Source organism: Falco peregrinus, chromosome 3 (assembly GCF_023634155.1).
Source record: "Falco peregrinus isolate bFalPer1 chromosome 3, bFalPer1.pri, whole genome shotgun sequence".
Classification (NCBI taxonomy): Eukaryota; Metazoa; Chordata; class Aves; order Falconiformes; family Falconidae; genus Falco; species Falco peregrinus.
The window spans coordinates 88,336,039-88,355,209 of NC_073723.1; positions in this window are offsets into that span (position 1 = coordinate 88,336,039).

The following is a 19,171-nucleotide window of genomic DNA, read 5'->3' on the forward strand; positions in this document are numbered from 1 at the left end:
AAAAGGTAGAGGTTTGTTTTCTGACAGCTGGACTGCATTTGAACAGCTTGTCAAACCCTTACATCAGTTTTAAAAATACATTTTCCTACAAAGTGATTTCTGCTACAAAAAAACCCAGTGGGGAAGTAGGTGCTTTTTATAAAAATATTTCAAATTATCATTCTAGAAGAGGAAACAAGACAAAAGGCAAACTCAGTTTCACATTGTCTTCCCCATGGAGAATAATCCATCACTGTATATCACACGTGGTGCAGGTGGATGGGCAAGGAGGTGAGCTCCTGCTAGGCCAGGACATGGGAGTTCAGACTCAGAAGGAAGATGTCACATTCTTTGTTGTTATGGTATACAGAGGCAATACTTAGCCAGCAGTAATGTCCCAACAGCATGAAATACCACAAGATTTTCATAATAAACAGAGCTGATTAGCTGTGAAGAAACAATTAGTTTAAAGGACAGATGAATGAAAGTTTGGCCATTTACCTGAAGCCTCATATCAACACATTAATCAGGAGGAAAGCAAGGGACAGATCCCAGAGTGAAGGAAACAGACAGTTCCAAAACTATTTCTATGAAGATAAATCACCACAGAGGAAGAGCATGAATATTAATGTAGTACTGAATATTAACTTGTGTGCATGTGCTCTTTAGAGGCTTGAGATAAATCCCATTTGGGGTGCATCTACCAGAGTCCTGTGCAGTTCTGTGGAATTTGTTCCAGAAGTTCAGGGCTGAAATCAGAAATTCTGTAGTCATGCATATGAGAACATACAGATACATATATATGAAGTTCCACACTTTGGAGAGGTGGCAAGCAATGTTTGTAATAGCATTAACTTGCTTAAACTTTATAGTGAAGTAGACTGAAAATACGAGGTAAGGGAAATGGGCTGGAGATGAATGAAAGTAAGAATTGAGCTATCCTGAAAAGACACTGGAACAGGACAAGACCTTGGAGACTTCCCTCCTCCAGATACAGCTGAGCGTGACTGTATTTCCATTGTAGCTGAGATGGCAGTCTCCTACAGGAACTGTGGCTGTAAGCATGGTGGCTAATTCCTGTTTTGGAAATGTGTTCCTTTCCACCCACCATGAACAATTCCCTGCCCGTAGCACCCTGCATCACCTTCCATGTAGCTTTCGGTCAGGCCCTGGAAGGTGCAGCACTTGATGCTTTTGGTTGTGGAATGACACATGACACACAGAAGCACCCGGTATGGGCTGTGCCGAGCTACCTTCAGACAGCCTGTCCCACCTACCGTGCTTCTCCAGGCAGCAGCAGACTTCTTGCCTTTTGTGTGGTGGCCCTGTGGCATGTGGCCTCTCCCCAGTTCCTGCACTATGGAGGGGCATGATTTTTTCCTCTCCTCAGGTCCCTTCCCTTCCTCCCTCTCCATGGGTGTCACTGCCCATTTGCCACAGCAGTACTGGATACCAGCACCATGAGTAAAAGCTGGGAGACTACCAGCAGAGGAAATGCTTTGAAAATGAGATTTCCTACTTCTGTGCAGAGGAACAGGCTATTTTAGGATCAGATTGTGTTGGAGATACGGGCTGGGACAGGATTACTGCAGCTGCTAAAGGAAACGCTGCTGTATCCAAAGCTTCCCAATAAGCAAGGCAATAGACATCACGTAAAGAAACCCTCCAAGGCTCATCAGCTCCTCTCCTCCCTCATGGGCATGGCCTCTGGACTCAGAAGCATTAGGCAGGAATTACCCCAACCATAGAGACCACTGCTGGTTTACAGCAATGTAAGGGAGCAACCCCATCATTCACAGCTACCTAGAAGAGTAAAGATTTCCACACAGGCTCCTAATTACAGCAGAAAGAAAAGGTAGTCCTGCTGTCAGTCTGAGGGCAACACAAAGGAGCATGGTGACAAACAAAACTCAGCAGTCCTAGGCATGTTTAGCAGCATGGCTAAGAAAATTCAGTCCTGAGCAGCTCCCAAGGAAATAACACTCCCTTATCTGCCTGAGATTCACTGATACGCCCTCCAGCTGCAGCTCACCAGCCATTTAAATGACATCAGATAATTAAACATATTATGAAATGAGCTACAATGCTTGTCGAAGCTCTGTTGAGTTTCATCAGAGATGCTTAAGCTGAAACTTTTAGTTCTTAAATTTTCCTATAAGCAGTCCATTGGGACTGGCAGGCCACATGTATTTGTCATCACCTGTGTCCTCAATACATAGTTCCCATCTGCTGAGGCAACAGCCTCTAGCATGCAGTACCCAAAAGCTATCCCAGCAGCCTGACTTGGTGTATTACCTCTCTAAGCTACATCTCCATGCTACAAACAGGAGAAGCCGCAAGCCACGCTGCAGACCTTTGTCTGTCATTGTGCTGAACAGTCGCTCTGAGACTTACCTGCAGATTTATTACCCTTCACCCTAACTTGAGAAGAACGTTGCTGTCTCTATTCTTAGACAGATTTACAGCTCATTCTGCCTAGAAATGAGGCTTTTTTCTTTTTTAATTGAGTGGTCTGTCTTTTGGGGAAATATTTTATTTTGTGCTGTATGTTTCAAGGTCTTTGACTGTGTCACTTCTACTTTATTTAGCTACCCTGTCATACCAGCCTTGTGTACTCCCTGTTCCACTATCCATGGCAACCTTCATGGCTCATACATTTATTTTTCCTTTTACGCGTCTCCTTGATTCTTCCCAAACTGACTCTTGAGACTGGAATGTAGCTCTAAATTAGGACTTATCAACATGGGAGACTTTTCCAGAGATTTTGGGATAACTCCTCTCTGTGGAAAGACTTGCTGCAACATACATATGCACAGCTGGGAATTATACCACTGAGCTGTCATAGTTCACTGTGCCTTTGTGCCACGATAAACTAGTACAAACACTAACTCAGAAAAAAATCCTTGTCTATTTCTGGAGAAAGGTCAGTTAAGAACTGCATTTACTGTGTGGTTGCATCCAAAAAGCAAACATACGAGGCTATACAAAGGATGGGATAAAGGTTTATATAATTCAGTGACACAATGTATGTGATTGCTGTCATTAGAAGACTGTCTTCAGTGCTTGTTACTTTGTCTAAAAAATAAAGAACAGGACCAGGGTGTTCAGGGACAAGCAGCATTCTTGCAGGAATGAACTATAAAATTAAAAGAAGGATTGGAGCCATTTATCTGGAAGAATAAAATGTGATAAATCAGATAATGTACAGTCTAGAACATGTGGATTAAGCATGCCTATTTTCCCTTTCATATATTAAAAAAGCAGTGTGTCATTTGAAGAGATGAGAAATAGCAAATTACTATTTTACAGTGGAAGCACTTGCTGGACATAATTACAAACCACAGAGCTCTGGAATTTACTTATAACCCAGAATGTAAGAAATCTTGATGTGATAACAGGAACATGTACAGTTGCAACACTGAAAGGTAATAAGAAACAACCCAAAAGGGAGATAAATGCTTTGCTATCTATTTTATATAAGGGATTGATACTACACCATCAGGGGAAAAGATACCAGGGCTTGTTTCCACCCTCTACTGATGTCTCCATTACTAAACCCTCTCATAAAAAAGCTATCCCACCAAATGGCCAATGCATCCAACAGTACAGTGATGTCTGTGTTCCTAAGGAACAATAACAGCACTGAAGGCAAAGGAGCTGCCTCTTATTTCCAGAAATTTGTAACATCTGCCTATTGTGCCCTTGCTGATACTCAAAATGGCTGTGCACACTAGAGCCACTGTTCAGAAACAACTTTCAAAGATGCCAGTTCAGCCAGTGAAAAATATTATGTCTGAAAGATCTTGGATTCAGTGAACTTTCATCAGATCTGAATTCCAGCTCTGGTTGCCCTGGAAACACTGGGATGCTGAAGACACCTGTCTCAGGGCAGCTTTGTTTGAGGCTCAGCATCAGGAGCCTCAGCCACTGCAGCACTTTCCAAGACAAGGATGAGAGCATTAATTTCACTCAGCAACTGCCGGGTGGGTCAAATTTCTCCTTCCTAGAATTAATATTGATTCACATCCAGCCCAGACCTTTTGAGATGAGTTTTCCTGGTAATAATGCACGTCTGTACCATATGGCTCCTGGCTTTGAGTTACTCATTCCCCCAGGTGGGTGCAGACACCGTGCCTCTTTATTTGCCCTGACAAAGCGGCAGAGGGAGCTCAAGCAGTTCAAACACATCCTAGAAGAACCTGAACTTTGAATAGACCTCTCGCCGCTGTATCACAGTTTGCAACCAAACACACAGCTGTTCTCCAGTTGCATTACAAGATGGAGCTAGACCGACTATTCTCAGCTCTGTTACCAGTTTTCCACTCATCTTCTTGGCTGCCTGGCCTCCATGCCTCATGAAGCTGAGAAACTGCAGAATTTATAAATTTCATTAGGAGAACACAAGAGTGTTCAGTGCTTCTTGGACCAGGACTCTGTTTTATTCTGCTCTAAAGGATGGTATTTTGTGGCCAAGTTTCTCCCTCAATCCCAAATTTTACAAAGTTCTAATAAAAAAAGTTATGCAGCCTAAAATCTAAATCACTACCTAAATCCCCAGATGACAGGGCATTCTAGGAGTTAATCACAATCATTTAGGATGCAAAAAATGCTTAAGATCATCGAGTCCAACCATAAACCCTATACTGCCAAGTCCACCACTAAACCATGTCCCTAAGCACCATGTCTATATGCCTTTTAAATACCTCCAGGGCTCATCACTCAACCACCTCCACAGGCAGCCTGTTCCAGTGCTTGATAACCCTTCTGGTGAAGAAATTTTTCCTAATATCTAATCTAAACTTCCCCTGGTGCAACTCGAGGCCATTTCCTTTTGTCCTATCACTTGTAACTTGGGAGAGGAGACCAGGCCCCACCTGTCTACATCCTCCTTTCAGGTAGTTGTAGAGAGCCATAAGGTCTCCCCTGAGCCTCCTTTTCTCCAGGCTAAACAACCCCAGTTCCTTTAGCCGCTTCTTGTAAAACTTGTTCTCTAGATCCTTCACTAGCTTTGTTGCTCTTTGGACACACTCCAGCACCTCAACGTCTTTCTTGTAGAAAGCATTAAGTACCTCAGCCTTTTCCTCAGCTTTTGTCACTATGTTTCCCCTGCATCCAATAAAGCGTGTAGATTCTTCTTAGCCCTCCTTTTGTTGCTAATATATTTATAGAAACATTTTTTAATTTTTTTTTATTGCAGTAGCCAAATTAAGTTCTAGTTGGGCTTTGGCCCTTCTGATTTTCTCACTGCATAGCCTCACAACATCTTTGTAGGCCTCACGAGTTGCCTGCCCCTTCTTCCAAATGTAAACTTTTTTTTTTCCCTGTATTCCAGCCAAAGCTCTCTATTCAGCCAGGCCTGTCTTCTTCCCTGCCAACTTGTCTTTCAGCACATGGGGATGGTCTGCTCCTGCAGCTTTAAGCTTTTTTTCTTAAAGAATGTCCAGGCTTCCTGGATTCCTTTGCCCTTCAGGACTGCCTCCCCAGGGACTCTGTCAACCAGGCTCCTAAACAGGCCGAAGACTCCCTCCAGAAGTCCAAGGTAGCAGTTCTGCTGACCTCCCTCCTTACTTCTCCGAGAATTAAAAACTCTATCGTTGCATCATCACTACGCCCAAGATGGTCTCCAACCATCACTTCACTCAGTCCTTCTCTGTTCACAAACAACAGGTCCAGCAGGACGCCTTCCCTAGTTGGCTCACTGACCAGCTGTGTCAGGAAGTTCTCTTCCACACACTCCAGGAACCTCCTAGACTGTTTCCTCTCTGCTGTACTGTATTTCAAGCAGACATCTGGTAAGGTGAAGTCCCCCATGAGAACAAGGGCTAGCAATCACAAGACTTCTCCCAGCTGCTTATAGAATACTTCATCTGCCTCTTTATCCAGGCTGGGTGGTCTGTAACAGACTCCCACCATGATATCTGCCTCGTTAGCCTTTCCCCAGATTCTTACCTGTAAATGCTCAACTCTTTCATCACCATCATAAAGCTCTAGACTGTCAAAACACTCCCAAACATACAGTTACCCCACTTCCTGTCCTCATTTGCCTGTCTACCCCTTTCAAAGGGCTTATAGCCATCCATTGCAGCACTGCAGTTGTATGAGTCATCCCACCACATTTCTGTGATTGTAATTACATCATAGTTTTCCAGCTGCGCAATGGCTTCTCCAGCTCCTCCTGTTTATTGCCCATGCTGTGTGCATTAGTGTAGAGGCACTTCAGTTCAGCTATTGATCTTTTACTGGGGAAGAAGCCCTAATTCCTGTGTGATTGCTCTCAGGCACTTCCATGATTTCTAACACATCAACAACCCTTATGTCTTGGCTACCATATGCAGCTCCATCCCCTACCCGCACTGAGATGGCTAAGGTGCTGTGTTCATCAGTACAGGGACATTTCAAATGTGCTCCAATGTACTCGGCACATCATGGAGCAGACTGAAGGACCTTGCTAGCACACCATCCCTCAAACACTGTCATGCCACCCCCAGACTTATCTCTAGCAAGCCTGGTTTTATCCCTTTCCCACTTTAAGTGTAGTTTAAAGCTCTTGCAGTGAGCCCTGCTAACTCTGTGCAGAGCCTTTTCCCCCTCTGAGACAGGCATACCCCGCCTGTTGCCAGCAGGCATCATGTCATGTAGATCAGCTCATGACGAAAACACCCACAATTCTGCCGGTGACACCAGTCACGGAGCCAGGTATTGATCTGCTGAATCTGCCTGTTGCTTCCCTCATCGTTCCCTGCAGCTGGAAGGATAAAGGAGAGCACTGCTGTGCTCCTGATCCCTCAACCAGGCATCCTAAGGCCTGAAGCCTCTCTTGATCACCCTTGGATTTATGGCAGCTTCATCGCTGCCCACATAAAAAGCCACTAACGGATAACAATGAGGGCTGTACCAGGGTAGGAAGTTTCCTCTTCACACCTTTAACCTGGGCTCCTGGGAGGCAGCAGGCTGCCCTGAGAGAAGTGGGTCCAGTCAGCATGTTGGGCCTTCTGTGTCCCTCAGAAGAGAGTCTTCAATGACAATGACCCGACTTCTTTTCTTTGTGGAAGTGGTTTTCACACAGGGCATAGGCTGACTTAACCTTGGCAACACCTCCAACCTAGATGAACTGTTGTCCTCGTCATTGTTCAGTTCCACTGGTGGAGCCTTGTACCTATGATGCAAAGGCACCTGGGGAGGTAGGGTAGTCGTGGAGGAGATGTGCCTGCTGTGCCGGGCAGGAACTTGTCGCCGTGGCCCTCTCTCCCTGGAGTTACCACATTCTGCCCGGTGGAGAGAGGACAGGGAATCCTCTGTCTCATGCCTCCTGGCTGCCTGACAGGCCTGTCCCAGGGAGGCCAGGCACGGTTCCAGTCGTCTGGTTCCCCACCCCGACTCCCTGATCCTCCTCAGCCTACTCCCCTCCTCCCGGTGCTCTGCCACTGAGTGGAGGAGTTCCTCCAGCCGGGCACATCTCCCACGGGAGCGCTCACCGCTGCTGGCTGGTACTGCCGTAAGAGCCGGGCACGGCCTGCAGCGGGGCACCGGGGTGGCTGCCCGTTCCCACCCGAGCTCTGTCTGGGCAGCTGCGTCAGTCACGGTGGGTGCAGAGGACAGGGCCTTCTGTTGGGTGGATCCCACTGCTCCCTGTCCCAGCCAGCAGAGTTACAACACTGTGCCATGTTGCACCATGCCATTTCCCTGTCCCAGTTGCTAGCACTCCCCAGGGGATTCTTCTACAGGTGTGGATTGTGCTGGCACAAATTGATCCCCTGGCCACTGAGTGCTCATTTCCATTACACTGCATTTAAATCTCCCACCATTGCTTCTGACCCAATACAGGTCTCCTCAGCCAGAGCTGCAGGCTCCTGGCAGGTCCATCAACTCCCCTGAAGATCTCCTGGTTCAGGAAACCTGCCTGTGCACTGTGCTGGAGCGCTCCGCTGCCAATCGTGCTGGCACCAGAGCTGCTAGCCTCAGTAACAGAGTGGGAATGTCTTCACTGCAGAGCATTCAATAGCTGTGATGGACAGCTGGACATGCCAGAACATCATGACTAGGATCCAACCATAACTGATATGTGCTTGGGTTTTTTCCAAAGAAACAAGTACTTAATGACTACCATAATTAATTATGATAATTATTGTTCTCTCTGAAGTGCCTTCCAGTTAAGGATCTCCACAAGTTTTTTTCTGCACCGTTTAATTAATTGCCCTGTTCTTTGAGGTACATGTTATCTATGACCATGGGCAAGTCACTTAGCAGCCCTTTAACTTCCACATTAATAGAATGAGGTTAATAAGAACATTCTGTTTCACCGGCAGGAGGATACTATTAAAGAGATTATAGGATGTTCAACTTAGAAGAAGCTGGAGAACATATAAATGTCTAAGAGACCCATGGAGGAAACAGAGTTAGAGGAAAGCACCAGAGCTAGAAGTTTAACTGTCCTCCACACTTGCTGTCAGGCCACGCTGGTGGCATACCAGCTTGAGGCAACCCAGAGTCAAAGTCAGTTTGGACATGAGCCGTGGGCAAGGTTTCCGCAGGTATGCTTCTGGTAGATGCATTCAGGCTAAGTAGCCTTTAGGGCTAAATACAAGCTTTGGTTTAGATTTTTGTTTTCGCAAGCTATCCAACCCAAAATGCACTTCCCAGTGGTTTCCTTAGTAACCAGTCCATATGTCAGGAACGTATTTAAGATTATTATGTGTGAGGTAAACAACTCGAGATTAAAACAGGTTTAAACAGTAGCCCGTATCTACCAGATTTAGGGAAGAAAGCCACAGAATTCCCTCCATTTCTATTAATTCTTTTACATACATGGGAAGAAGTGTCTGTAGACTAGAAATCATGAAACTATCAGCTCTGCTATGGATTTATTGTCTGGGTAGAGAAAGAAGCAATTACAGTTAAGGGAACAGTATGAAAAATAACTGCCTTGAATATTTCTTTCCAATTTTAATCAATGTTAGGTATAACAGCAGAAAAGTTAGTGTTTATATTTAATGTCTTAAGTTCATAACTCTGCAAATTATAAAGTTCTTTTCAGGTAAAAGCATTGATAGTGAGTACATTTCACGTTGAGAATGAATAGCTAAAAAGGTTTTCATTTGCAGACAAATATTCATGGCTGATCTTTCATGCCCTTGAATATGTAGGGAATGGAAACAGCATCACATTACTTCTCCAACTAGGTGGAAATAACACAGCCTTAATGTTGAATCAATTCACAGAATAAACCCTGTGAATAGCTGCCGAGGAAATCAATATGAGGAAATAGTGAACTGAACATCCATTCTGCAAACAGTCAGACAAAAAAAAAAAAAAATAAAATTGCAGCTATCCTGTTCTTGGTATCCCTGAAAAGTCTGGTCCTAGAAGCCAGTTGGGCACCCAGTTCCCATCCAGATTGACAAATTAATTGAGAACCAACTGGGAAGGTTGTGGAGAAAGAAATAAAGAAAAGAAATTGAAATAAAAGAAGGGTGATGGAGGGAAGCTGGGCAGTTACAGATAAGCAGTAGCATGGATAGGTAAGGGGAGAAGAGTATCAAATGAAGGAACTATTCAAAAGAGGAAGGAGTTAGAAAGAGGAAGTGGGATGGGGTTAAAGGCAGCAGGTAGAGGCAAAGTTCAGTGTTTTTCTTTCTATTACAAGATGGGAGACCTCTGTAAGAGAAAAACTGCCAGATGAAGAGGATAAGACCTCTGAGAAGTTGGAGGGAGAAAGATACCAGAAATAGAGCCAGATGTGACCATTGGATTTGACGTCCTGTATAGCCCTTAAATTTCACTCTTCTGCCTTCTCCCTTTTTGACAAATGGCAGATTTCCCTTGAAGTGATGCAGTCTTAAAGGTTCAAAGAGTTGGAAAATTATCTTGGATAGCTGTGATCTTATCCATGATAGAGGAAAGATTCCAGGGACAGCACGACCAAAAGAGAAGGATAGGAGGAAGATGATTGCAAGGAGTCAGAGTACACAGAGGTTATGGGAGGGGAGGGTCAGAAAAAAGAGAAATGTTACAGATGAGGAAGAAAAACAGAGTGCAAATAAAGCTTTGTGCTGGTGAGAGCTGGGGAAGAATGGGTTGGAAAAGGAGAGAAGGAAGAGATGACTATTCTAATGTGGATTAGGATGACATCAGAAAAACTGTCTGTGCATTGATGCTGACACAGCAACCAGTTTGCCCAGGCTAGCAGTTGATAATTGATACCATCATTTGGGAGCTGCTGATCATCAAAGCTTTTTAGTATAACCCCAGAAACCACCACTCTCTCCTTGCTCTTAATTTGTTTTAATGGAACACTTTTCCTGCCTCTTCCTGTATTTTTTAGCAACTCCTTGCAACCTTTCTTTATCCGCAGCACTTTAAGCAAGTGATAAGCTGCTGGTAACCTTGTTTGCAATTTGCAGTTCATTAGAAGTTCAGTTGGAGGTAAGAGCAACAGCTGGGTGCAGGGTGAATTGTTAAGCTGATGTGTTTGGTCTGAGCCTTGTCTCAGTCAGCCACTTACAGGTGCCACCTAATCCAGATCAGTCAGCACTCACTGGGTTTTTTTGCTTTGCCACTCTGGTGTCAGTGGTGATAACCATCAAAATGGGGAAAAAAACCCCAAGTATTAACTGCACAAAAAGCACAAAGTTAAACACAACTGTCACAGAAAAACAAGGGGCAGGAGAAGATGAGGCAGGAGCAAGATGAGTGAGCATTGAGGATGTACTTACTGCAGTCATCAGTTGTCACCAAGCTGCAGATTGCCAGACTGAGTCCCAACTCCCTTGTTTCACACTCACCAAAATGCCCCTCAGTGAAGGTGATACTTCTCCCTGACCTGCAAACTTCAATGCCAGGAGGCCGGCAGACCCAGACTATGCCCCACTTTCCTAGAGCACGGAGCGCACACCCAATCCTGCAGCTGGGATGAGAAAGAAAAATGGAGGTGGATGAGCCATAAGGTTAAGATATTTATATTTGAAAACACAGGGAAGCCCATCTCCGCTGGGTATGGTGCCCTAATCATATATACAGTGCCCTAACTGTATATACAGTGCAATGCAACTCCAGGCAGAAACCTAACAGCCTTCTCCGCCTTTCTGGTTCCCATTGTTGTTCCCCAAGCAGCACCTTCAAGCACTGCAAGGAGACTCAAAAGAGTGACAGAAACAGGGGCAATGCCCACATACTCAGAAAGAGTTGCAGGATTTGAGCCTGTCATGTGGCAAATGTCCTCCAACACAGAATTTCTACAAAAGCTGTGTCCTAGCAGTACAACTTATACGTAACCTCTGCTCTCACCTGGCAAAAGAGAAAGTTGACTGCCCAGTCCACATCATCAAGCCCTTCTGCATTTTATTGGCCTGTGTCTTCTTCCCCTGTTACAGTATTTCAAGAATCTTCAAAGTTCTTGCCCAGATCTTTTCTGGTGAAGTTTCACAATGTCATTTCTGTTTTACAGTCCAAGACTGGTCCCTTAAAATGGCATTTTCTGAGAGCTTGTGCTCTTCATCTTTGCGCAGGTCCAGGGCTTGATGCTGACACAGGGTCTTCCTGTGCTTACACATAGATCAGTGTTCTGTGTTTAAAAAATAAAACCTCAATGTGAAGATCACCTCTTTGAAAAGCAAGAAGCAATCCTAGCTCCCAGTCTCTCTCTTAAGGTAGGGAGATACTTGTAGAATATAGACAGCGAGGAATATTACTAGAACACGTACTTGTTTGCCATAATAGTAGCAGAGCTTAACACTTACAAATTCTCCAGATTTATTAGTGTTGAACTCATCATCTAGCCATATAACTGAACTCAAATGTTCAGGGAAGTGATTAATATTACTCAGAACTACCAGTTTATGGATCATTGTCTGTAATCAGGTTGTGGTAGTCCAACAAGATCCACATTTCCTGTGGTTGACAATGGATTATTCACATAGGATGTGCGGCATAATTGAGTTAAGGTTATGGAAGCAAACGTACCTTCTGGAATTTGCCCGATATGAGTCACATAGTTTGGTAAAGTTGCATAATTCAGGAGTATTTTTATGCACTTACACTATAAAAACCACTATGATCATACGTTCTGAAGAACAAGAAGAATGTGATAGGAACAGTCTTAGTTCATACTAGGATCTAGTCAAATAAATTAAAAGTACAGTGCAGTGTTTGGGAGGTTTAATTTATAAAGCTATTTCAAGAAACCCATGAGGATTTCACTAAACTGCAGCTGCAATGTGTGCACGCAAACAGGATGCTTTTCTATCACCAAAGGAATAACAAACAATTCCAAAAGAGGGGGTAATTTAGTTAAATATAGCACTTGAAATAATAAACTAAGAATTCACGTTTTGTGGTCATTCTACCTTCTTTGTGCAGTGGATAGTAGCAAAATCCTCAAACTGCTAATGATCGCAAAAGGTGTCCCTGTAAGAGAAAAAATGGGAATTTGGAGATGGCAAGCTAAAGGACAGCAAGGCAAGCACAGGCTCTAGGAAATAAGATAAAAAGAAAAAAGCACCTGAATGTTTAAGATCATTGCTTTGTCTGCTTCCCTAGGTCAGATTCTTGAGGTCTGTACTGGTTTTTGCTGGGATAGAGTTAATTTTCTTCACAGTAGCCGGTATGGGGCTGTGTTCTGGATTTGTGCTGGAAACAGTGTGGATAACACAGGGAATTTTTCATTATTGCTGAGCAGCGCTGACACAGAGCCAAGGGCTTTGCTGCTTCTCACCCCACTCCGCCAGCAAGGAGGCTGGGAGTGCGCGAGGAGTTGGGAGGGGACACAGCTGGGACAGCTGACCCCAGCTGACCCAAGGGATATTCTAGACCATATGACATCATGCTCAGCATATAAAACTGGGGGGAGAAGAAGGAAGGGCGGGTACATTCAGAGTACATACATTTGATGGAGCCCTGCTTTACTAGAACACCTGCTTGCTGATGGGAAGTGGTGAATGAATTCCTTGTTTTGTTTTGCTTACACATGCAGCTTCTGCTTTACCTAGTAAACTGTCTTTATCTCAACCCACAAGTTTTCTCACTTTGTTCTTCTGATTCTCTTCCCCATCCCAGCTCGGGGGGAGTGAGTGAGTGGCAGTGTGGGGCTTAGTTGCTAGATGTGGTTAAACCACAAAGTCTTAAATGCACAGCAATGCTGAGATAAATGTACAATACTCTAACCACTGTGAAGGTGCTGATGGTCAGTGCATGAGCTTATTCCCTGATTTAGTGCAGCCTGAGGGCCAATCTCTGTTGTCTCTAAGAATCCTCTTACATCAGCCAAAGTAGATTCTTCAGGAAGAGGGTAAGAATTGGACAAAGCAGACTCCCAGTCTGCAATCATTTGCAGTTCAGGGACTTCCTGAAAAGGTGAGCTTCATATATTAATAACTCTCAATCTGTTTCTTTTCCTTGAAGAGGCTGCTAGAAGGGATACTTTTGAAGCCACATCAGCTTTTCGTTCCCACAACACACTGTGGCAGGAAGTTCCAAAGTTTAACTACAGACACGAGGAGTCACTTCCTTCCGTTTGCTCTGAGCTTGTCCTCTCCACTTAAAATTGCTGCTTCCTTATTCTTTTATTGGAAAATGCAATGAAAAATCAATCTTTTCTGCTTCTCTATGATGTTCATGATGTTAAAAATTTATCCTGGTCATCTCTTAGATTGAAGAGTTAACCTATTTAGTTCTTCCTTGTATCAACTAGTTCTGTACTCCTATCATCCTTGTTATTCTCATCTGAATCTTTTTAGCTTTATTGTTTCCTTTTTAAGTGAGAGGACCAGAGCTGCCTATGGGCTTCAAGCTAGAATAGCCATAGATTTATACAATTGCGTAACAACATTCCCTGTTTTGTTCTCCATCCCTTAGCTGGCGATTCCTAACATTTGGTTTGCTTTATGGACTGTTTCTAAATGCTTAGCTGACTTTTTCATGGAACTATCTATTACAGCCCCAAGTTTTCACTCCTGGCCAGTAACAGCCAGTTCAGGGCTACATATGAGCTGAGAGCTGCTTTCTCCCTTGTGCATCATTTCACTGTCCAGCCACTGAGATTCTGCAGTTCTTCACAGTCTATCCTTATCTTTAATAACCATAGTAGATTTGTGTCAGGACTAAACCTTGTCATTTCACTGTTTACTCCTTCCCAGCTCATATATGATTTTGCTGAGCAAATAGCATATATCTCCAGGGGAAACACTGCTGATCAACCTCTACCACAAGACCTGACCATGAGCTCCCACTCTGTTTTTTAGGTTTTTGATTCATTGCTTTTTTATTTATCCAGGGATCTTCCCATTTACATCTTGACTTTCCATAAAAACCTCTAGTGAGAGATGCTGTCTGCAGCTTTCAGGAAATGCTGGTTATATCAACAGGATATCCTTTATCCAAAGACTTGTTGACACCTTCAGAGAACTCAAGTGGGACTATATGGCAGGACTTCCCTTTGTAAAAGCCATGCTGACTCTTACACAGTACATCACATTTACCTATGTGTCCACTAATTCCATTTTTTTTTGATAGTTTTTACAAAGCAGCAGTACAATACCAATCTGCACTTAGTTTCTTATGCTGCTGGAAGAGCTGAGGCCTCATGTTAATCTGAAAGGTTGGGGCAAAGGCACTTTCACTGGATCTGTATTTTCCAGACTGCAACATTCAAATGCCGGAAAAGCAAGAGTTAGGATTTTTTTTCCAGAATTTCCTCTTACTGTTTATTGGTTTTGGTCAGGTATACAAGTGAATGCATGACACTCAGACAGCAGCATCGTTTCCCCATGCTAGGATTCCTCTACCTACCCCAAAATGTTACAAGCAAAATTCCCTGCTGGCAGTAATAGAATCATGGAATTGTTTAGATTGGAAAAGACCTTTGAGATCATCAAGTCCAACCATTAACCCAGGGCTGCCATGTCCATCACTAAACCCTGTCCGTCCACAGACGGGGATTCCATCACCTCCCTGGGCAGCCTGTTCCAATGCTTGACAACCCTTTCAGTGAAGAAATGTTTCCTAGTATCCAATCTAAACCTCCCCTGGCACAACTTGAGGCCATTTCCTCCTGTCCTGTCACTTGTTACCTGGAGAAGAGACCTGCCACAGCCTGCCTACAGCCTCCTTTCAGGTAGCTGTAGAGAGCAATAATATCCCCCCTGAGTATCCTCCTCTTCAGACTAAACAACCCAAGTTCCCTCAGCCACTCCTCATGAGGCTTGTGCTCTAGAGCCTTCACCAGCCTCGTTGCCCTTCTCTGGACATGCTCCAGCACCAATACATCCTTCTTGAAGTGAAGGGCCCAAAACTGAACACAGAATTCGAGATGTGGCCTCATCAGTGGCAACTACAGGGGGACAAATTCTTTTCCTGCTGGCCACACTGTTTCTGATACAAGCCAGGATGCTATTGGCCACCTGGGCACACTGTTGGCTCATATTCAGCTGGCTGTCAACCGACAGCCCCAGGTCTCTTTCCATCGGTCAGCATTCCTGCCACTCTTCCCCAAGCCTGGAACATTGCGTGGGGTTGTTGTGACCCAAGTGTAAGACCTGGCACTTCTCCTTGTTGAACCTCACACAACTGGCCTCAGCTCATTGGTCCAGCCAGTTCAGATTCACTGCAGAGCTTTCCTACCCTCAAGCAGATCAGCACTCCTGCCCAGCTTGGGCAAGAGTTCCAATTAATCCAAGGAAGTCAGTCCAAATCATTGATAAAGATATTAAACAGAACTGGCCCCAGTACTGCACTCTGGGGAACACCACTTGTGACCAGCCACCAACTGTATTTAACTCCATTTCCCACCACTCTTCAGGCTCAGCCACCCAGCCAGCTGTTTACCCAGCGCAGAGCACACCCATCCAAGCCATGAGCAGCCGGCTTCTCTGGGAGAATGCTGTGGGAAACGGTGTCAAAGGCTTTACTAAGGTCCAGGTAGACAACATCCACAGCCTTTCCCTCATCCACTAGGTGTGTCATCTTGTCACAGAAGGAGATCAGGTTCATCAGGCAGGACCTGCCTTTCATAAACCCATGCTGGCTGGGCCTGATACCCTGGCTGTCCTGCATATGCCGTGTGATGGCACCCAGGATGATCTGCTCCATAACCTTCCCTGGCACCGAGGGGAGGTTGACAGGCCTATAGCTTCCCACATCATCCTTCCTGCCCTTCTTGTAGATGGCCATCACATTGGATAACCTTCAGTTTTCTGGGATTTCCCCAGTTAGCCAGCACTGTTGATAAATAATGGACAGTGGCTTGGCGAGCTCTTCTGCCAGCTCTCTCAGTGCCCTCGGGTGGATCCCACCTGGCCCCATAGACTTGTGCATGTCTAAGTGGAGCAGGTCACTAACCATTTCCTCCTGGGCTATGAGGACTTTGTTCTGCTCCTCCTCCTCACTGTCTTCCAGCTCAGGGGGGCGAGTACCCTGAGGGTAACTGGTCTTTCTCTTAAAGATGGAAGCAAAGAAATCATGAAGTACCTCAGCCTTTGTGGCAATGCTCCCCACCAGTCAGTGCTCAGTCCTCTCCACATTGTCAGAACTGCAAGATGGGCACTCACCTCCCTTTGGTCACATCTCCAAGGGGCAAGAAATGCCCCTTTCTCACCACATCCCCTAAAAACCTGGGGGTGGGAATCCTGCCAAATGAGGGGAGGAAGCACCAGACAAGTTAGTTGCTGCCAGCCACCAGTTGCAGTCAGTCCCCAAGGAAAAGCAGTTATTTAGCATGTGGTGAATCAGGAACACGTTTATAGCTCCCAGACAGCCAGCCCCCACCCCTCCCTTTTAAGAGGGAAGTTCATGCAGGCAACAATCTGGCTTCATCAAATAAGCCAACGTTAATTATTTCAATGATCAGGATGATTTTTTTGTTTTGAGGGTGCCAATTCATCAATCAATTTATCTGCCCTGATTGCCTGGGAAAGCAGAGGACTAAATCATCTAACCAGTCTCACACCACTCTTCTTGGGGTGGTGGGGTTATGACTTCCTCTTTAAATTTTGGAAAATACTGAAAGCAAAATAAATGATGCGAAAAGCGCAGCTGCTAAACAGCTCAAGAAGGGCCTTGTGGTCGTTTCCTCAAAAATAAACCACCGAAAGGTAAACAAGCACGCTTCCCTCTCATGAGGAGTACATTTCATCCCTTTCTAGTTTTAACAAATTTTAAATCACGTGAAACACCAGCACTTTTGAGACTTGCATTGACTGTAGAGAGCTTTCTGGAGCCCTGACCTACCCCAAGGAATGTATTGCTTTGATACTTTTTCACAAACCCTGTTCCCATATATTGCACTGGACTCACAGCACAAAGATGACCTCTCTGGGAAGTTTGAAGAGGTGAAACGTTTTAGCAGACACTGGTAGAAACCAGCCGTCACACTGCAGAGTGACTCATGTTACAGGGTGCTGCTGACAGGAACACAGATGTGCAGGAAGAAAACCTTCGTCAGACTGAGTAATTCAGGTGAGCACAAGTGTGACACCTGAAGGCACGTACATGCTGGGTGAGATGTGTAAAGTTGTGTATCTTGTATATATATATATGTATATGTATAGATGACCTCAGGGGTCTACATTATGGCTTCCCAGTACTTTGAATGTGAACCACACTGTCTCATCATGGAGAAGAGCTTCCATTTGCCTACACCAAGGAAAGCATGGCATGCTAGCTTGCTGTGCCTCCTGCCTCTCTCCCAGCAGCCCTGAGATGCTCTCAGATTACCAAATCAAGAAGCCTCTGGTTTTGTTCAGAAGGTTCCTGAGATCACCCACTGTGAGGGAAGATGGGATCTGTAGGCTGGCAGACCTCAGGATTCACTTTACTGGGCTGCTTATCTCATTCCCTTAAGAAGAGGTAGTCTAAATCCTGTCTGATATACATGAGCTCCTGAAGAAGAAACAAGATTGCATTTGTTGAACAAATTTCAACACATCGCTTCTCACACTGGTACCGACGGGCAGCTGTTAGACGATACGCAGCTCTGTAGGGGCCTAAGTAACTGTGATTTTATTACACAGTGGAGCCAACCTACCTTTAGATTCTGCCAAGAAGGATGTCCACCTCCCTGATGCTGTGCCTGACCATGGCATGCATCCTGTAACTTCTATTTCACCACAACCACTGTGTCCCTGACCCACATTGTACCAGTCCAGGGAGCTAAACCAGCACAGACTCCTCCAGTTTTTATGCCACAGAAGGTTTTTTGCTGGTGTTGTTCCCAGCACCAATATGCAGCGGGATTAACACAATGGATGTAGTGGAAATGTGCAGCCTAGTAAGCCTGACCACCCTTTCCAACAACAGCAATTAGGATCGAAAATATGACAAAATCTCATTCTCAGCCTCCTAATACCACCATGACATGCAGAGAACAGCAGTGGACACCAGAGAAGATGCAAAGGGCTGTAAGGGGAAGAAACATATAGTCATGAATGACTGTGGGAATTAATTTCTGCCATAAAATATGGCTCATCGTATAAAATGTTGGAGAACCATCTCAAAACCTTCTCCTCTAGCAGTTAATTTTAGAAGTATCAGTTATGGTTTGACATCACCTGAAAGTATGTAAATGCCTCACAGCACAAACTGACAGACAGGGCTGCAGACCTGGGGAACTTGCAATCTAATTAACGCTTGACAGCACAAGGGCCACTGTCGATAAAAGAGAAATGGAAGGGCACCAGGGGAAGCTCCTGATAGCAACAAGTACCAGCACGTGGCTTAGTCACCAGCACAACACAGTGGTTTGCTAGACAGGGAGGAGGGAGAGCCTCCAATGTCTGGCAGTGAAGGGACCAGGGGAATATCTGGCTGATGCTGCTTTAAAGTTTTCTGGAAGTTTTTCCTGTTGCCTCACATCATGGAGATATGTGGGGAAAGGGCAATTGTTAGGGAGGAATCTGAAGGAAAAGGGGCTGCAGTGCTCTCCTTGCCCTCAGCATGGTCTTGCATTGCTGCAGTCATTGAAGCAGAAAACAAGCATACCAAATCAGTGTGCAGAAGTCAGGGGTGACAGAGACACATCTGCTGCCTGAAAAACTGACCTGGAGGGACAGGGAGGGATGTGAGCAGCTGGATATGTGAGAATGTATCATATCGATTAGTCAACAGGCTACTGTAACTGTCAGTTACACACGGTGTCAATACAAGTTACAGAGAGGCATTTCAATTAAGAGAAAAACCAATAACAAAAAGACCTTTCTCTTGTTTA